This window comes from Camelus ferus, chromosome 34 (genome assembly GCF_009834535.1).
Source record: "Camelus ferus isolate YT-003-E chromosome 34, BCGSAC_Cfer_1.0, whole genome shotgun sequence".
Classification (NCBI taxonomy): domain Eukaryota; kingdom Metazoa; phylum Chordata; class Mammalia; order Artiodactyla; family Camelidae; genus Camelus; species Camelus ferus.
This window is the reverse complement of record NC_045729.1, coordinates 20,180,344-20,198,875: the sequence shown is the minus strand read 5'-3', so window position 1 is coordinate 20,198,875 and position 18,532 is coordinate 20,180,344. Positions and strand designations below refer to the sequence as shown.

Below are 18,532 nucleotides of genomic sequence, written 5' to 3'. Positions count from 1 at the left end.
GTGACTCGGATGGGAGACAGAAATCCTAGCTAATGGGCCCCCAGGGTGGTGCTCGGAGCTGGCTGTAGGGTGACGTGCCCCACTCCCAGACTGTGGCTGTTATTGCCCCACCCTCCGGGCCATCACTGTCAGGAGGAACCTCTGTGCTCCCCACTTCCCTCTCTGCAGGGAAAGCCAGCTGGAAGGCCAGCATCACGGGGAGACAGAGCTCAGGGTTCCCGGGGCTCTGGTGTGAGACCCCTCACAGGGGCCCTTTGGGCAGCAGGTGGCCCCTGCCCTGGACTCTGCACCTCAACCCCCAGAGTCGGGCCTCTGTGCTCTGTCCTGGCCCAGAAGTTCTGGCCAGCGCCCCAATTGTCCCAAGAAGACAGCTTTTGTCCCAGGGCATTGCCCTGGAGACCCCAGCCAGGTGGTCACAGACACAGGTGCAGGCCCCTCACCTTCCTCTGTCCGCTCAGTCCCCCCAACAAAAGCACAGGGTCCGAGTGGCCAGCAGTGGTCCTTGCATGGGATCTGGCCTGGCCACGCCCTGGTCCCTGAGACCATGGAGACAGGGAAGAGGGCACAGACAGGTCTGTGGTGGGGGCCGGGACACGGTGGCCACGACACAGGAGGAAGCAGGCCCAGGCCCCACCCCCCGCCTTCTGCTGATGCCCCAGAGGGAAAGGCCCCCAGGCCACCCCGAGGCCCGTGAGCCCCGACTCCCATGTCCCTTCCTGCTGCTGCACCTGCCAGGAACTCCCAGCATCCGAGCGAGGCCCTGTGGGCAAGTGGCCGCCAACACCTCCCCCCCACAGCCCTCCCCCGGGCGCCCACGCTGGTGCTAATCCACCCGCAGCGGCCCGCAGCTCCTCTCCCCTAAGCCGCTGATAACGGTTTTACTAAAATCCTCTTTGGATGGAAAAAAACCCCAGCTGGACATTTCAGGCCTCGCACAATGTAGAAGCCCGCAGGTCCCGTTCCCACCTCACAAAGGCCTCTAATCAAGTGGAAAATGTGCTGGAGGCCAGAGGTTGGGTCTGCAATTATTTTTTAAGGGATTATGGAGAAGAATAGGGGCGGCGAAGCCCTCCCCTGCTTTGTTTTCCATTCGGTCCAGTTCCGAGACACACAGGGCCGGTCACAGTCGCCCAGATCGCCCCGCACAAGGGCCTCACTGCTCCCTTCCCCGGTGGAAGGGTGTCATCTTTGAACACCGCAGCTTCAGGAAGATTTAGAGGGTTTGGAGGCAATCTGAAGGCCCTGTTCTGACCCCGTTTAAGCCCCTATTTATAAAACCACTGTGGAGCAGGCTCCCGTGTGTGGGGAGAGCCCTCACTCATTAACCTCTAACCCCGCTCTGAATGCAGAGGGGAGGGTCCCCACGCTGCTGGGATTCGGGGCACTCACGAGGGCTTCCCAGGCTTTGGAGGGCAAGAGGTCGTGTTCCCAATCTTGCCAGATAGCCTCCTCTTTATTTATACACATTGACCCTTCCCTCCCACGGAGCACATAGCCAGGAAACTCCTAATGCAAAACGTGGATTAAAAACACAAAACGAGAGCCATTTTTATCAGCCTATTTGGAGCTGCCGTTTAAAAGCGCACACCTGCGGCGGGAGTTTGTCCTCCCCAGACACTGCGAAGGACCTTTGCTGAGGTCGTTCACGCCCGAACGTTCACGGAGGATTAACTGCTAAGGAAGAATGTTTCAGGCTGGCCTGAAGTCTTCATCCTTCTGTTTCAGCCCAGAGAAACTGCTCACCCCTCCAAACCGAGCTGGCCAGTGATGTATGCAGATACCCAGTTCAAAGGAAATGACCACAGATTCCTAATCTCATTCTGGGATGATCAAGGATTAGGCTGTTTGGCTCTGAAAGTCAGAAGTCTGCATATATTTCAAAATAAATACCAGGCTGAGTGATTATTTCCAGGTCCTTCCTTCAAAGTCCCTAAAATGCCTTTGGTCAAAAATAAAAACTGCAAAAAGCAAAACAATAACTCTGGTCTGTTTTTGTCAGTACCAACGCCTTCCTGACATTTTGCCTCATTGGGTTTCTAGCTCTCCCTCAGAAGAACCCTGAACAATCCAGAAGCAGATGGAGAGAAACACGATTATTACATTTAATACGCTGCGCTCAGCCCTTGATGCACATGTCATACTGCTATTTTATGTTGGTCTTCCCAGCTCCCTTGGTGGGTCCTACAGGAGGAAGGGACCATGTAGTTTCCCGAAAGAAAGCAAGTGAGGGTGGGCTTTACATAAAGATGAGCGTCTTCAGAAAGTTGAAGTGAGGCGTTCAAGGGCATCTAAGCACACCGCGGACCATCTCTAAATTAGGGCCTGAGGGCTTCACTTCCAAGCTTCCTCCCGGAGCACACTCCCTGAACCCCCCCACTCAGAAGGCCCCTTAGCTTCTGGCCCGGGCTCATCACCTTGTTCTGGTGCTTACCACTATTCACACACTTCTCCATCCTCTTTTATTTTTTTCAATTGAAGCACAGTCAGTTACAATGTGTCGTTTTCTGGTGTCCAGCGCAGTGTCCCAGTCATGCATACGTGTACATGTATTTGTTTTCATATTCTTTTTCATTAAAAGTTACTACAAGATATTGAACATAGTTCCCTGTGCTGTACAGAAGAAACTTTTTACTTCTCCACCCTCTTACACACTAGACTGAACAAAGTATCGGTTGTTCTCAAAGTCACTCTTCCTACCAAAGCCAGTTTGGGAGAAAGTAAAACAGCAACTTGGAAACAATAATTTGACAAAACAGTGACAACAGTGCACCTCGGAGTTTTCAGGGCAGAGGGAAATCTCAGTACTTCGGAATGGAAACAACTTTTAGATTCTTTAGATCACAAAGGTATCTGAAAACCAACTCTCTTAATTTTCCCATTCAAAAAACAAGATGAACATAATTGGAATTAAGAAGCAGAAAGTACAAGCTTTCAAGTTAACTAAGAGGAAAAAAATTTCAAGGTCTAAAAAGAGAAGGAAATTTTATCTTGAGGTTGAAATGTTATCGGTCCAGGAATGAATAATCCTCACCGTGCTTTAAATGAAGATAAACTTCTTCAGAAAGGTGAAGTGAGACGTTCAAGGGCATCGGAGACGAAGGATGAAACATTATGTCCCCAGACCCCACCAGGCGGGGAACCTGCAGGAGAAGCGAGCCTCCCTTCCCTACAGTAATTTCTCGCTCCTCCCCCCGTGCTCCCGGTCCCCCAGTCTGCACCTAACTCCTGCTCAAACCATCTCCGCAGTGCGGCTTCGTACTTCTGAAATTCTCCCGTTCACTCGTTTTCCAGCATTACGGGCGCACTTACATTCTGGTTCACCGAACTCTCTAAACCGCCATCTCCGCACCCAACGATCTCAGTTCCTATCCACAGACCCCGCTGGGGCCCACGGCAGTCCGGACCCAGGCTCCCTGCTTCCCTGCCCTTCCCTCCAAGTCCGTTTCCGCTCCTCCCAACAGCCACGGGGCGTCCCTGAAACATGCAAACTGTGGTGTCCAGAGAGTGACACCCACATTCCCACAGCGGACTGGCAGCCTCACACCGAAGCTTTCAGATATTATTTTTAGTAAAACAGGCCTGCCTGTTTGAGGCTGTTCTTAAAAATGATATATGAATTCTTATTTCAAAAATCCTTATTTTAAAGGAAAAGAAGAAATTAAAAAAAGAGAAAAAACTTTCTTATTTTAGTGGGGAGGGTACAGCTCAGGGGTGGAGCGCATGCTTGGCACGCACGAGGTCCTGGTTTCAATCCCCAGTTCCTCTATCAAAATAAAGAAATAAACCTAATTACTCTCCCAATAAAAATTTTTTTTAAAAAACCCAAAAATCTGTATGTTAAAAAGCCGTCCAGAATAGAAAAGTTTGGATGGCAAAGCTGCCCTCCATCCCTCCCTCCCTGGAGGTCCAGTGGCCACGTCGGCTGTGTCCTTTGGACCCAACCCCAGCCTTCACAACGGTGATTGCCCCCCGCCTGGGGCGGATCGCCTTCCCCTCCGCCCGTATAAGGTCGTGACACGCGGCGCCCGGCAGCCCGGTCAGGCCCCCGAAGGGGCCATGGTCCCCAGGCAGCTTGGCCTGCTTCTCCCTTGGTCTCCTGCTTCAGGATCCCGTCCAGCCCCTCTCTGGGAACTATCGGCGCGTTATCTACGTGGTGCTGACAGTCAAGCGGCAGGGCTGGGAGCCCTGAGCCCGCTGTTATCAGTTACGGAGCTAAAATGACGTTAAGAGCCCATAAAAATGCTAACAAGTGCTCCTCCTGACCAGCCCATCGGGAGTCGGTTCACAGTCACGAGAGCCTGCTGGTTTACTGGGGTTAATTGCTAATTAAGAGTCAAAGTGCTACAGCTTATGAATGATTTTTTTTAAAATACGAATGAGGGGGTGCTGCAGGCTATCTCTCGCTTGGTGAACGTTTGTTTGGCAGTGAGTCTGGGGGGACCCCAGGCCGGGAGACAGCCCCACCTCACACTCCCTGTAGGAGCCCTGCTCCCTCAGGTGGGAGGGAAAGAGGAGATCTTGCACTGGGAAGGGCTCCCAGCCCACGGCCTGGCTGGTCTGAGCCGTGGCTCGGAATCTGCACGTGCCCATGCAAGCATCTCCTGTGTGTTTTTTAGGGAAAAAAGTTGGGGGTCTGTTACTGCCCAGAGTTCCCAGTGCAGGAGGCCTGGTCGGCCGGGACCAGGAGGCAGAGCCGAGGTTTACATCGTCCAAGACGAAGTTCCCTCCAGCCCCGGACCCCCGCTCAGGTCTGCCGGGCGGCCTGGACTTTGTCAGCCCCACACAAGCTGAAAGGACTCCGGGAGGTCAAGCCAGCCCAGGTCCTCGACTTGGATGATGATCTGCGTTGTCCTGGCTTCACCTCAGTCGCTCTGTTTTATTAGAGGGAAGGTTTGCGAGAAGGAAAGGAGTGGTGCTGGGGTTCCTCCTGCTGTTGGAGGCCCATGCGGGCTGTGCTGAGGGTGGGCCACCTCCATGTGCATCTCCGTGGGGACCCGACTCCCGAGTGGGGAGTCCCCTGTGCTGCTTCATGGAGTGCGGGGCCGGGACCCCATCCCCCAAGACCCCACAGAGGGAGACGGTTCAGAGCTCGTACCCAGCCTGCACATCGGGCTGGGGGGCTGGGGGGCTGGGGGGAGTTCCAGGGGCCAAGCTCGGACGGTCCCCCGAAGATGCTGCCCTGAGGACCACGCCCAGCCCCCAGCCTCCTCCACTGTGCACGTGAAAATCTAGCAGACACACCATCACTGTCACTGCTCCTCCCTGGAGGCCCCAGCAGCCTTCGCGGGCTTGCAGGACTGCCAGCTCCGATACGCACGCGTATTTCTGGCTTTCTGGCTCTGGCAGTGGGAGCCTGGAGACCAAGGAGGAGGAGGAGGAGGAGGAAGGCTTGGTCCCAGGGTCCCTGAGGGGAACTGTTAGTGTTTGGTCAAAGTGCCACTAACCCCAGCCCTACACCGAGACCTGTGCTGCGGCTGGAATACTCAGGGCCGGAGAGAGGTAGGCAGGCGGAGAGGCAGGCAGGCAGGCAGACAGACTGACTTTCTTTGGGTCCAACTCTTAATCAGCATCTCCTGAGAAACCGAATTGCTTTTATCTTGAAGTGGAATGACGGGACCCCAGCGAGCACGGGAGGACAAAGCTGCGGGAATCTTAATTTTTACTTCAATAGAAGTTTTTCCTCCCTCGGGGTTTTGCTTCTCTGTCCATATAAGTCCATAGAAAATATTTTTCTTAGAGTCCACAGTCTGTCCACGTTTGTTTGTACAGATTTTTAACGGCAAACGAGAGACAAGCAGGGAGACGTGGACTCTGACTGTCGTGCTCAGATGGTGCCTCAGATCTTTCCCGTCCGGCTCAGGAGCAACGTGTTCATCGGGACTGACCGCAGAGGACGTTTGAAATACACTCTCCAGTTCATCAAAGACGGAGCCTCGCTCCTCCTGTCCCCGCAGCCCGCGGCCCGTGGCCCGCGCCAGGTGCTCAGGGCGAGTGCGGTGCTCATCGGAGCCCCGGGGCTGGGACCGGCGGGTCCCCGGGTGCCCCCTCAGCCCCTGGCTGAGGCAGGACAGCAAGCTTCGCGGGGCTTAGTACCACGGAGGTCCCGGATTCGGATTCCTCAGAGGAAGGGTGTGGCGACGCCCCCGGCCCGCCGGCAGGGTGGCCCTCCGGGGCGTGTGACTGTCCCTGCTCCACCACCAGCCTGCACGCACCCCGCCTCTGTGCACACACTGCTTCCCCAGGTGTGGTCTTTGGACAAGGATCACCTGGGTGCCGGCCAAAAATGCGTTTCTCAGGGGAAGGTTCACAGCCTTTCCACGCTATCCCCAGGGAGTTCTTCTAAAAATGTAACCAGATCACATTGCTGTCCTGGTTAAAAACCACCACCAGCTTCCTGCCCGGTGACAAACAGAGCCCCAGCTCCTCACCGCAGGACTGTAAGTGTCAGAGCCCCAGGTGCTCCCGGAGCGCCCTGCCGCCAGCCCCCACCCTCCCAAACGCCAGCCTCTCATCCTAGTGTCACCTCTGTGCTGGGCGCAGCCTGTGCCCCAGGCCCAGAGTGCTCTTCCGTCTGCCTGCCTCCGAGGCCGGGCTCATGTGACCTTTATGAGCCTCCTGTCTCTCCCCCGTGTCCCCCACGCGGTCTGAGGCCCCAGTATCCGCACCCCCAGCTCCCACCATAACGTCCCCCTCGCCCTGGAAGGTTCTCCCAGTCACGGCGGCCCGGGGGCGTTGGACTGACAAAGATGAAAGTGTGTATCGTGTTTCTCCCAGGTGCCAGGCTCCGTGCCAGGGGCTGCGGGTTCGGTGCCGAGCGAAGCTTGTTTCAGTCTCAGAAAGCTGACAGCCTCGTGGGAAGAGAAACAATTAGAAATTACCAGACTCTGTGATGAATGTGGTCACTGGGAAAGTCCCTGGGGCAGCTGGGGGTGAGGAACCCCCGTCAAGGGGCCCTGACCCGGCCTAGGGCTCAGAGAATGCCTCCCAGACCACGCCAGGGCCGACCTTGCCTCCCGGGCCCGCGGCGCACACACTGGGAGGTTCTGGACGACTTTTATCAACTGAAGAGTCACCTCACTGGGGATGAACCTCAGTGTTCAGCCCAGACCTTGGACCCACAGGCCCAGTTATTAGCCATCTCTATGCACACACGCCCCGGGCAGCTCGACCTAACCCTCTGAAAACTCAGCAGCACCCCCTCCCAAACCTCTCTACCTGCCCGGACAGTCTACAGCCTCCGGAAGAGACACCCCGGCTGGGCCGAACAGAAGCCTGGACTTCCATGTGGTCCCTCCCTCGCTAGTGGCAGACCCCGTGCCTGGCCAGGGCATCCCAGCCTGTCACCCTGCTTCACCCTGTCTCCGTCCGCACCACCTTGGCCCCAGCCCATCCTCGTCACTTGGAACTCTGACCCAGCTCCCAAGAGTGATTTTTCTGATGCACAAGCCTGGTTCTGTCACTTCCTCGGTCACACTTCTCCAGTAGCTCTTTCTTGTCTATAGGTTAAAACCTGAGTTCTGCCACACACCGTCAGCGGCCCTGGGTGACCTGGCCCAAAGCTTCCCTCCACGGCTGCTGCCCCACCGGCGCGCGCCCGCGGCACTGAGTCCAGCAGTCCTGTTCCTGCAACACGCCGCAGCCTCCCACGCCCGGCCGGTGCACACTGCGCCCTCCTCTGGGAACCGGGCAGGACCCCTGGACCAGCACAAGGGACTTCCTAAAGCACCGGCTGGGCTGAGACCTGAGACAATGGAGGGTGCTGGGTGCGTCTTACTGGTAACCCAAAAAGCTCAAAGTGTAACGAGCAGCGTTTTGATCAGATCAAAATGTTCCTATGTTGAAAGAGGCGTATTATTTGCATTAAAATATTCCCTGCACCTACCAGGAGCTAACACGACATTGTAAACTGACTATATTTCGATTAAAAAAATGTATCAAACATTCCCTGCCCCCGATTACAAAGGTGCAGGAGGACACTTTTGAGGGTGAAGCAAAGTTCTGTCTTGATTGTGGTGGTGACTCCACGGGGGGCACACACCTGTCAAAACTCGCGACACTGCAGACTTTAAATGAGTGTGATCTACTGAACATAAATTACGTCTGCATAAGGTTGCTATGAAAAACGTCCCCTCCCTCAGACCAACCACGGCAGGAGCTGTCCTGTCTCCCCTAATACACTCCATCCCTGCCCACCGGCCTGCCTTTCCTGACCCCCCCAGACAAACTTGGGCGCCTTCTCTTGTCCTCTCAGTTCTAGTCACTCCGTCCCAGTCTTGCTGGTGGGCCTCTGAAGTCCCCTTGGTGGAGGAATCTGCAGTCACAGGGCTTAAGACCCCACAGAAATATGAGGCTGGGGGTGGCAAGGTCCCGAGTGACTGGAGCGCAGGACTGCCTGCGTCCTGGTAACCCCTGCACTCAGCAGCGAATGTACTCGTGGCACAGCAGGTGTCCCACAGACACCCGAGGAGCAAGCGGAGGGCAGACACGCTCCCGGCCCACGGGCTCGGGCGACTCTCGCTTGAGGAAGACCGACTGAGCTGTTGGAACAACCACGGCGGGGCCAGTCAGGCACTGACCTTGCTCCTGAGGAACCTATCGAAAGTCCAGGTTTATTAAAAAGTCACACGTTACTGTATATAAAGTAAACAATACGGACCTGCAGCAGAGCACGGGCAACTATATTCAGTATCTTTTTATAACATAAAATGGAAAAGAATCTGAGAAGAAACCGTATATACGTACGTGTATGTGTAATTGAATCACTTCGCTGTGCACCTGAAACCAACGCTGCAAATCAACTACACTTCAGTAAAAAAAATTGCTTTAAGTCACTTTTGAGAACCGCTGTCACAGCCATTTCAAAGTCAAGGAACCAACACACACGATGAGACTATTTCAGGAATCTTTTTAAAAGCGTTACTTGGGTTTATACGATTGATGAGCTACGTTCCCTGAACGTTGCTGGTTTAAGAAGCCAGTGTCACAGTGACGGCCAAACGCGAACGTGCTTTTGGAGGCAAAGACCAGGAGATCTGACATCTAAGTTACGCCCAAGCTTCTCAAGCAGTCCCCCGCCGGACAGCCACAGCAGCCGGGCTGTCAGTGACGAACAAGAGCCAGGCGGGCGGGGGGACAGCTGACCGCATCGGCGGACGGGAGCTGCCGCAGTCGGGCAGGGACTCCCACCCCAGACGCAGCAGACAGGGGCGAGAGGAGCCGGGCCGTGCGGCAGCCCGTCCTTTGGCCACCGTTTCCACAGCCACTCGGGAGACCGCCGAGGGGCTAAACGTCAAGGGAGGCCGAGGAGGGTTAATACCACGCGGTCCCCACGATCACGTCGTCGAAGACTTACCGAGTACTCAGTGTATTCCTGGACTGAAACGGGCAAAAAGTGGTGCAGAAGCTTGGGTTTGGCTGCCTCGCTCATTCCGTCCGCAGCTCAGCCCAGATGGCCCCCTCAGGCCTCACTGACTTCAGTTGTGAAACCAGACAAAATACTAGACGCTGCCCGTGCCACCAGGTCCAGGAGGGGCGACAGGGAATCGCGAAGAGTGAAGCAACCTCGCCTCCGCGAGCATGTCCTGCAGGTGCCCCCAGCCCCGCATGCCCGGGCACAGAGGCCCACCTTGCAACTGCCAGCTCCTGGGCAGGGCCCTCGCCGCCCACCCGGGTAGGAATGAATGCTCCCTGGGACGGCCCCCAGCCTGCGGCCGCTCCAGCCCCCAGGGGCGTGTGTCCCGTCCAGGCTGAGCTCCCAGTGGCCTCCACCCCACCTGCCCCAGGGAACCGGCCGGGCCGCCCACCCTCCCTTGTCGCAGTCTCCCACCCCTGGCCTCACAAATCATTTTCCAAACACCACCACCTTCCCTCACCTTGGAAAGGAAAGAAAAATGCAAAGGGGGGAAAGATAAGGCAAGAGGAAGATGGGATGAACTCAGGCCGCCCCATATGGGGCCTTGGACTTACGTACACGGTCTCCATCAACACACACACGAGAGGAGAAGGCAGCACGGGTCATGTGAGCTTGTCAGAGGTGAAGAGGCGGCCGTCTTTTCCTTTCAGCTCTTGAGAGTTTCTGTGTATTCTTCACTCCCCACCCTTAGGAAAACGCTTTTAGATGATTATGGTTATATTATTAAAGGTAACTCCTCTAGGTTGTTCTTAAGGTCTCAGGATGACACTTTGTGCTGTCGGCCCAAGGTGACCTCCAGGAAGCACACTCTCGTTATGCACATATGTACATGCGTGCGCGTGTGTATGTACACGTGTGTTATGCACGTATGTCCACAGATACATAAAATGACAGTCAGTATACTAATGGTACAGGTTTCTTTTTTTGGGGGGGGCAATTAGGTTTATTTATTCATTGTTAGAGGGCACTGGGGATTGAACCCAGGACCTCGTGCACACTAAGCACACGCTCCACCACTTGAACTGTACCCTCCCCCAAGGGTACAGATTTCTGAGAAAGCACACGGCGGTCACTCCGCGATAGCTGGCCTCACAGACACCCACACTCCCTGAAGGCAGCGCGGTGGGAGGCCCGGCGGTCCCCTCTGGGACACAGCCTGTCTCCGTGTTTCATTTGCCCATCCTTCCCCGAAGCACTGTCAACCCCCTGACAAATCATCCTTCATTACTGTTTCTGAGAGCCCCGATGGGGGAGAAATTCACTGCGTGTCTCACAGAGGCAACTCCTCTGCCGGCGGGCTTTTCACGTCCACGGAAGCCATTTAGAATTTATCCCGGCTTCCTTTCGCCCCGTCTGTTTAGTGTTTGTTGTCGCTTCTTGTTTTGTCTTTCTCTCTCCCTGGTTTTATAAACCAAGTGGGATCGTTTCGCCCCATGAGTGAGGGGAATGCTTCTGAAAGAATAAAGATTGAAAGAGGACTGGGGTAGGAGACAGAAGGAGGCTGAGGAGAAGCAAACTGAGCCGGCTGGGCAGGGACGGCTGCCCTCCCGACGTGGAGGGCACGGGTGGGGGGTCACCTTACGCAGGGACCACGAAGGACCACAGGGGACAGAAACAGCCCACATCAAGAGCAGGGCAAGCCAGTGACAAGCAAATGCCTTCCCAACATCCCAGCTCTCACGGCTCTGCGTTCCCTCGGTCCGCCCGTCCCAGCTGCGGGGACGGGACTCCGCGGCACCCAGCGGAGGCGCCCCCAGCTGCAAAGTTCTCCACTGCCCTCTTCCAGCGCTGTCTACCAGCCCCACCTGAGTCCGGCTCTGACGGCCACCGGGTTGGAGAACTTGTCTCTCTCTCTTTTTAAAACTGAAGTAGAGCCAGCCACAATGTATCAACTGCTGTGTCCACTGCTGTGCACAGTGCATACGCAGCATCATTCCCAGCCATGCACATGCACACATACAGTCATTTTCATGTTCTTTTCCGTTAGATAACCTCGTCTCTTTTGCTGCTGTCTGTGCCCAGTCTGAGGACACTGCTCAGGACGCTCCCCCGCTGCCCCACGGGCCTTCTGGTCCGGATCCAGAATTAGGGTCCCAGGGCATGAGCCTCCCTGCACGTGAGCCTGGCAGGCTCAGACCTGCGGTCTAGGGAGCCTGTCTGAAAACATGAGGCGCCGTCCAGGGTGTGGGCCCTTTGATGGGAGACCTTACATTGAATGACAAAGGGTTAGAGGCAGTGACTGTCTAGTCCTGTGGCTTTAAACTTATTACTTTTTTTTAGGAAATAAAAGTCTGCTTTCCCACTAAAATCGTAAGTTAAAGTAAAAGAAATAAAAACGTGTGTAGTTCCCTCAGGGAGGGAAGGGGACCTCCTGACTGGCCCCTAAGGAACAACTGTCTCAAAAGCCGCTTGCTAGAACAGATCCCTCCACTCCACAGACAAGGGGGCGGGCGCACAGGCAGGGGGGTCAGCGGCCCAGGCCACAGGGCCGGGCCGAGCCGGCTTCCTGACGTTCAGTCCTCTGTCTAGTGTAACGCCCTGTCTTTGGGACTCTGTTCTGAGCCACGTGGAATTCCATGTGGCCCTATTAAGCCACGAAAAATGCCTGGCTCAGTGCTTTAATTAAAGACTCTCTCCTGTCCGCTTCCTGCGAGTGAGAAGCTGTTAGTTCTTCGTACCACGTTAACTCCGACTGGTAATTCTGAGTTCCTCTTGGCAGAGTAATATAGGTCAGATTCCATTAAACACATATCACTACAATAAAAATTGTTTTTCAGATTCACCACGTGGTCCACAGACTCCAGTAAAATTTAATCAGCGAGAATTTAGTACTAAACTACAGAAGAATTTGGACAGCGTTTTGAATTTTATTGTAAAAAGATTTGCCTAAATTGTATACATTGGCCTTGTGTTGGAAGATTTGATCCTTCAGACGGCAGTGGGCTTCCAAGTCCTTCACCATAAAAGCGGCTGCGTGCTGTGGAATCTGATGCTGGGACGCTGCTGCCAGGACCCCCGAGGATTACCCCCACCCCACTCACGCCCCAGGCAGTCAGATGTGACACGCAGTTGGCCGGCCTGGTGCAGAGAGAAGACCCGCCAGCCCTCCCCAGGCCCCCCCAGGCCTCGGCGGGGCCCCGGGGAGTGCGCTCTGGGACCCAAGCTTTGTCGGTAAGGAGTTGGGTTATTTACAAGACTGGAGAACTCACTAAAGCAATGATGTTCAAGGCAGTTTAAAACAGACAAGACAAGTGGGAATTTGGAAGAAACCCGGGGGGGCTGGGGGGCTGGCAGCCCTGTGACCCAGCCTGTGTGTGCCCAGGGCGGGGGGCCCGGAGGCCGCGGGGAGGGGGTGATGCTCCCGCTTCTGCAAGGATCGGGCGCAGAAGCGACAGCCGGGGAAAGGAGGCCGCGAGGAACGAGGAAGTTGTCTGCATGGAGTATAAATTCAAGGCCGAGGTCCAAGCAAAACATAACATTGGGACGAAAAAAAAATAAGAGAAACATTTCAGATGACAAAGCTGGAAGTCTGTCTCTGAGATGTGGCTTCTCAGATCTGCCTCTCACGCCTGGCGGCCAGAACCAGAGCCCTGTCATCTCTAGACAACGAGTCCCTGACGGGCGAGGCCCCCGGGGCAGATGGAGCCCGCCCGCCGCGCCCGGGTCGTGGGTGGGGGATGACGGGTGTGGAGCCAACACGCACCCCGACCCAGGCTGCTCAGCCCTGAGCTTGGACCTGAAACCTGGTGCTGGAGCAGGTCACGCTGGGACACTCCCTGAACTCCTGCCCCGTTCCTGGCACTTCTTGCCTTGCAGAGGGAGGGGAACGTTAGCAGCACTGAAAGCACAGGGGGAAGATGAAGCCTTGGCTGACGTCGACTCACACTCGTCAGTGCGCGCAGGCAAGAGGGCGCATGTTCCACAGGACGTGCCGCCCGGGCCGCAGGCTAACGGAGGCTGAGAACCAGGCTGAGGCTTAAACTTCGGGGCTTTTAAATACTCTGCCTCACACGTTGTTTTGCAGGGACCTACAGCCTTCTAGGAGGGCGGGGTGCTGACAACACGCAAATTCTGCAGCACAGCTGGAAGGGCGCTGGGGTTAAAAACTCACTTGTGCTGCAGGACCTTGAGCAAGTTAGCTCCTTCCTGGCCCTCAGGTCCCTCATCTGTAAAATGGGACTATTAAGACCTACTTCCTAGGGTTATGGTTGCAATAAATGAAATGAGGTGATGGCTGCTCCGGTGCCTGGTACCCAGCGGATGCTCCATCCTTTCAACCAGAACTGACCAGGCAACCTCCCGTGTGGGGGCCCCGAGCCGGGGCTGAGGAGTCAGAGATGGGCCGTGACCTGTCCCCTTGCAGCTCCCAGTGTGGCTGCTGGTCCGGTCCCCAAGCAGCAGCGCTCTCTGTGAATCGCTGTCTCGATGGGGGTGGGCGGCGGTACCACACAGGTTATGGAGACGAGGGAGGCCAGACTCTGTCCCTCAGCTGCTCACGCCTGATTGAAAAGGTAAAAGAGCCACATCACCGGATGGCTCTGGCCAACCACGTGGCCCTGGGGATGCTACCACGGAGCCCCGCTTCTGCGCGAGGAGAACCCGGAGGCTGGGTGGGACTCGTGCCTCGCGAGCCTGGCTGGACCTCAGATCTCTCGGAGCTTTCCAAGGTGCAGCGCGCGTGCAGCCCCAGGACACGGACGCACAGCCGGGCGAGGGGACCGTCAGAGGTGGCGGAGCGGGGCCTGGACTGCTCGTCCTCAGGGCTGCGGGGTTAACCAGCTGGAGTGTACCCGGGGGTGCCTGGACCCCCCTATTTGCTCATAAATACTCGCTGAGTAATCAACGAGGTGTCGGGGGAAGAGGCAGAAAGAGGGACTCCTGGGGACAGGGGTGGGGTGACGTGGGAGGAAACGTACGCTCAGCCCCAGACACACGAACTTCTCAGGGAGAGGCCCCCAGGGGCAGCTGGGACGCCGAAGGGACACTCGGGAGAGAAGTCTGGGTGGAGACGCGTCGGGAAGTCCACCCAGAGGTGACAGACCGGATGCAGTTAGAAAAGGTTCCGTAGGAAAAGGAAACAGAGCTAAAGGCAGACCTGCTGTGATTCAGGGTCTCGGGAAAGAACAGACCGAGGAGAGGAGGTGGACAAGAGGGTGACCCGGGAGGCGGGGAGGGGGGCCCAAGGAGGAGGATGCGGCTGCAGGACACGGACGGGGACGGGACACGGGTGTGACATGCTTCCTTCTTCCCTTCCTTCCTTCCTTTCTTTTTTTTAACATAAATCCATGACGAGTCTTGAATGGTTGGAAACAGAGTGGCTTCTGAATTTCTTAAATTCACAAAAAGGTTTTTTTTGTGGGGAAAAAAATGTGTTACCGTCTCTGTTAAATCACCTGGTGGCAGATTCTGCCTCCCTCACGTCGCAGAGGAGAGCGCTCGGGGAAGGACAGGTCTGCAGCTGTTTCACCCAGAAAATCAGGTCCAGGTGAAGAGCCGGGCTCTGACTCAGGCAGATATTCAAGTCAAAGCGCCAGACGGTTTACCCGTTTATTCATTCCTTCAGCGCAGGACTGGACCACCTGGCACTGCCCTCGAAGCACAGGGGTAAGTACAGCCATTAAGGAGCTGGCGTCAAACAAGGAAGACGACACACTGACAGGCAGTTCAAAAAAATGCTCAAGACTTAACAAGAGAACCTTAAACAGCAGGAGTGCTCCACGGATGGACGCCCGGGGGAACACAGCGCGAGTGGCCCGCAGTGAGCCTGAGGGCGATGTGCGCAGCGAAATGAGCCAGGCGCGGGAGGACAAACCGCCCCCCCTCCCTGATCCCACGGCGCTGAGGCCCCCATAACAGGCAGGTCCACACCGACGGGAAGCAGAGAGCGGCTGCCAGGGGCTGGGGGAGGGTGGGGAGTCAGAGCTCAACAGGGTCAGGGTTTCAGTTTGGGAAGATGAGGAAGTTCTCGAAACGGATGGTGACGGTGGTTGCGTGACAACGTGAATGCACTTACAGCCACAGCTCCGTGCACTTAGACAGTTGCAGTGGTAAATGCTATGTTCTGTACATTGTCCCACAGTAAAACCCCACAGCAACGCGTGTGAAGCCATCAGGTAGTTGAATGCGCTGAAGGTCTTTTCCCAGGAGCCCCTGTCGGGGGGACGGCTATGTTCTCAGCTTCTCTGCTGGGCAGAAGGCAGCCCAGCTTCTGTGCCCCAATTTGAGATCGAGCAGCTGCCCACGGAGCGAGCCCCGCGGAGGCCTTTCTGATGGTGACTCACAGGGACCGAGCTCTCACCCTGCACAATCAGGCAGCAGACGAAGCCGACACAGCACCCCGTCTCCAGGAGGGAGGCCCCAGCAGCGGGACCTCTCCGCAGGAGACCAGCGCCCACCGCAAGCAGGTGCGTGGTCCTTTCACTTAAGCTGCGCGTCCCCACTGACGCTAACTATTAACACTGGTCAAACAGCTGGGCTCGGAACCGCCTTCTAATCCTGAGAGAAGGTGCGACTTCGGACCAGAGTCATGGAGCGAGACCCGGTCCGAGCCGCTATGCCGGGGCACACTACGGATCTGCTAGTTTTTATCGCAGTTAATCAGCGTTTGCCTCTTTGAAAGTAAACTTTGGGTTTTACTTGATTCCATGCTCCCCTTCAGGAGTGTGAGAAGATAAGAATAAGAAATGGGGGGGAAGGAGCACTGAGAATTCTATCACCCGAGAGAACCGCGATGAGCACGTTGCCACTGCAGCTGGAACCAGTCCCCCGCTCAGCTTTCTAGAGTTCAGCCCTGGCGTGGGGCTGACCACGCTCCCCAGTTACAAACGGCAGAGTGGGATCTGGAGGGAAGGGGCGGGCCTCTCCTGGTGCCGCACCATCTGTCTGCAGGGAAGGCAGAACTCAGCTCGGCTTGGCTGTCCGAGCGTCTCCGCCACTCCAGGAGCTCTCTGGACAACGAGAGCCGTTGCCTACTGCAGCCAGAGCCCCTGGCTGAAAACGCAGCCTCCTCTGAGATGGTTTCCGTTGTTCAGATGTTTGAGAGACAGCCAGAGCCTGGCCGGGGCACCGAGCGAACATCTGGGTGACGGGTTGGCCAGAGAACCACCCGGCAGCTGGAGGCCACGTGGGCGCTGAGCCCGCCAGCCCGCAGGGCCTCCCCGCGCCCCTCCACCTCCCTGCACGTCTCCACCTTTGAGGCCTCCCAGCCCCTCCTCTGCCAGCTCACAGCCTCGCCTGGGCAGGTCATCCCTTTCACACATGCCCCAGGGCGGCTCTGGTGCCCCAGGCACAGCCACCCATGGAAAGAGGCCTCTGCCCTCCAGGGCCGAGTCTCGTGTGGGACAAACTCAGCCAAGCGTGTGGGACAAACTCAGCCAAGCGGTTGAAGGAAGGTGCCGGCTTGGGCAGTAGGGTTCCCATGTGCGAGTGTCCCTGGGGGCTTGGAGGAGGAGGCAGGGCTGCGGGGAGGTGTGGAGGTGCCCGGTGTGAGGCGGGCAGTGGATGAGCGTCAGCAGGGCCGCGGGCCAGAGGCTCTCCCAGGGCTCACCGGGCTTGCGTGTCCCTAGTGAGGTGGCTTCAGCAGGCTCCCAGCCCACTGGACCCTGCACTGACTCCTGCGTCCAGCTGGGACGCTCAAAGGGGCGGCCCTTGGCCTGCTCGGGGCAGAGCTGAAGCCACTGCCCAGTGTGTTGTCAAAGGCGCACAGGCATCTCCGAGGTGTCACCACGTGCGGATGCCCGGTCCCTGCTCATTGCCCCTGCCCCGCCACAGCACCGCCCAGACCCTGCGCTGCTCCGACTGGCTCTGCAGGCAGGTGGGCTGGGACTCCCTTCTGGGAGCTCACCCTGCCTCTGAACACGGCCCAGTTCTGGGCTGCAGAAAAAAGTCTTTAATTTGGTTGAAACAAGCATTTCTCCACCGTATTTGATCGCACAATGCTTTTTCCTCCAAATACCTATTAACCTGGAGGGAGGAACACATGTAGGAAACACGTGCAGGCTTAGGCCACCTCCAGCCAACCTGCAGCCCTGAACAGCCACCACTCAGTGGGCGGGGACAGCCACCTGGCCAGTCACAATCCTTCACAAGTATCCAGTCCCAGGAAGCCACCATCCGCCACTAACGGCGACACTCCAGCATGCCTTCTACCACAGCTGAACAACTCTGAGAGCCTCTGCAAATTTCAGTGCTGCCAGACAAACACACACAGTGACGTAGCTGTCACTGCCTCTGAAGGAGAGCGCCTGGTCACAGTCACTCATACTGCTGTCACTGAGTAATGTCCCCAGCTGGTACCGCACACACGGAGTTTAACTGCCACTTGAAATGCCTCCAAAAGAATGATTCAGACTTGAAACAGCTATTGGTACACAGAGAGGCACGGAAATCAAGCAACAGAAAGTATGTTTTATATTTGTAAATAAAATGCTTGTCACTGAAGGAATGACCAAAATTCTGCATTTGATTGCGAACTGATAACCAAAAGCTTCATGGGACCTAAGAAAGGAAGATGTCCAGGTGAGGATGGGTCACTTTTTGCTAAGATGCTTATCACAGGCCAAGCAAGGCACCCGGGGCAAGGGCAAGGGACGGCTACCTCGGAGGAGACGGGAAAAACTGCCAAGCAAGAGGCCGGCGGCAAGTTCAGTGGTCCCTGGGACCCTCTGAAAGGCGGTGTCCTAGGTAATGGGCAGTGGGTTTTTTTTTTCTTTGCAACATAGAAAATAAAAGCACAGCATAAAACCACAGTTGTCAAGCACGGCATCTCAGTAACTCTCGGCGTCCCCAGGCCACAACCAACACCTGCAGTTCCATTTAGTAAGTCGTTAAGTCCGAACAACACGACAAGCATTTGCGCTCCAACAACGCAGTAGTCATTTGGGAAGATGAAACACGTTCACTGGAAGAAAACTATGTTTGTGTCATTGTTCAACATTCTCACAATAACCCCTCAAGCTGAGGCTCACAGCCCCTTTGGGGATGAGGAAGTTGAGGGTCAGAGAAGCCCAGCGCCTTCTCCAAGGTGCCAGAGCTAACCGACACGCCTGCCGTGCAACGCGCGTCGCTGGGTTTCTCTTCTCCTGGAGAACAATGTCCCTCTGGCACAGGACTGCCTCCGTC

General features: G+C 56.3%; 1 protein-coding gene across 1 annotated transcript in view; it reads right to left on the bottom strand.

Moving 5' to 3' along the window:
• The window catches only part of WNT5B (Wnt family member 5B), a 78,579-nt gene that overhangs the window by 48,569 nt on the left and 11,478 nt on the right, over positions 1 to 18,532 (bottom strand). The window lies entirely within an intron of this gene.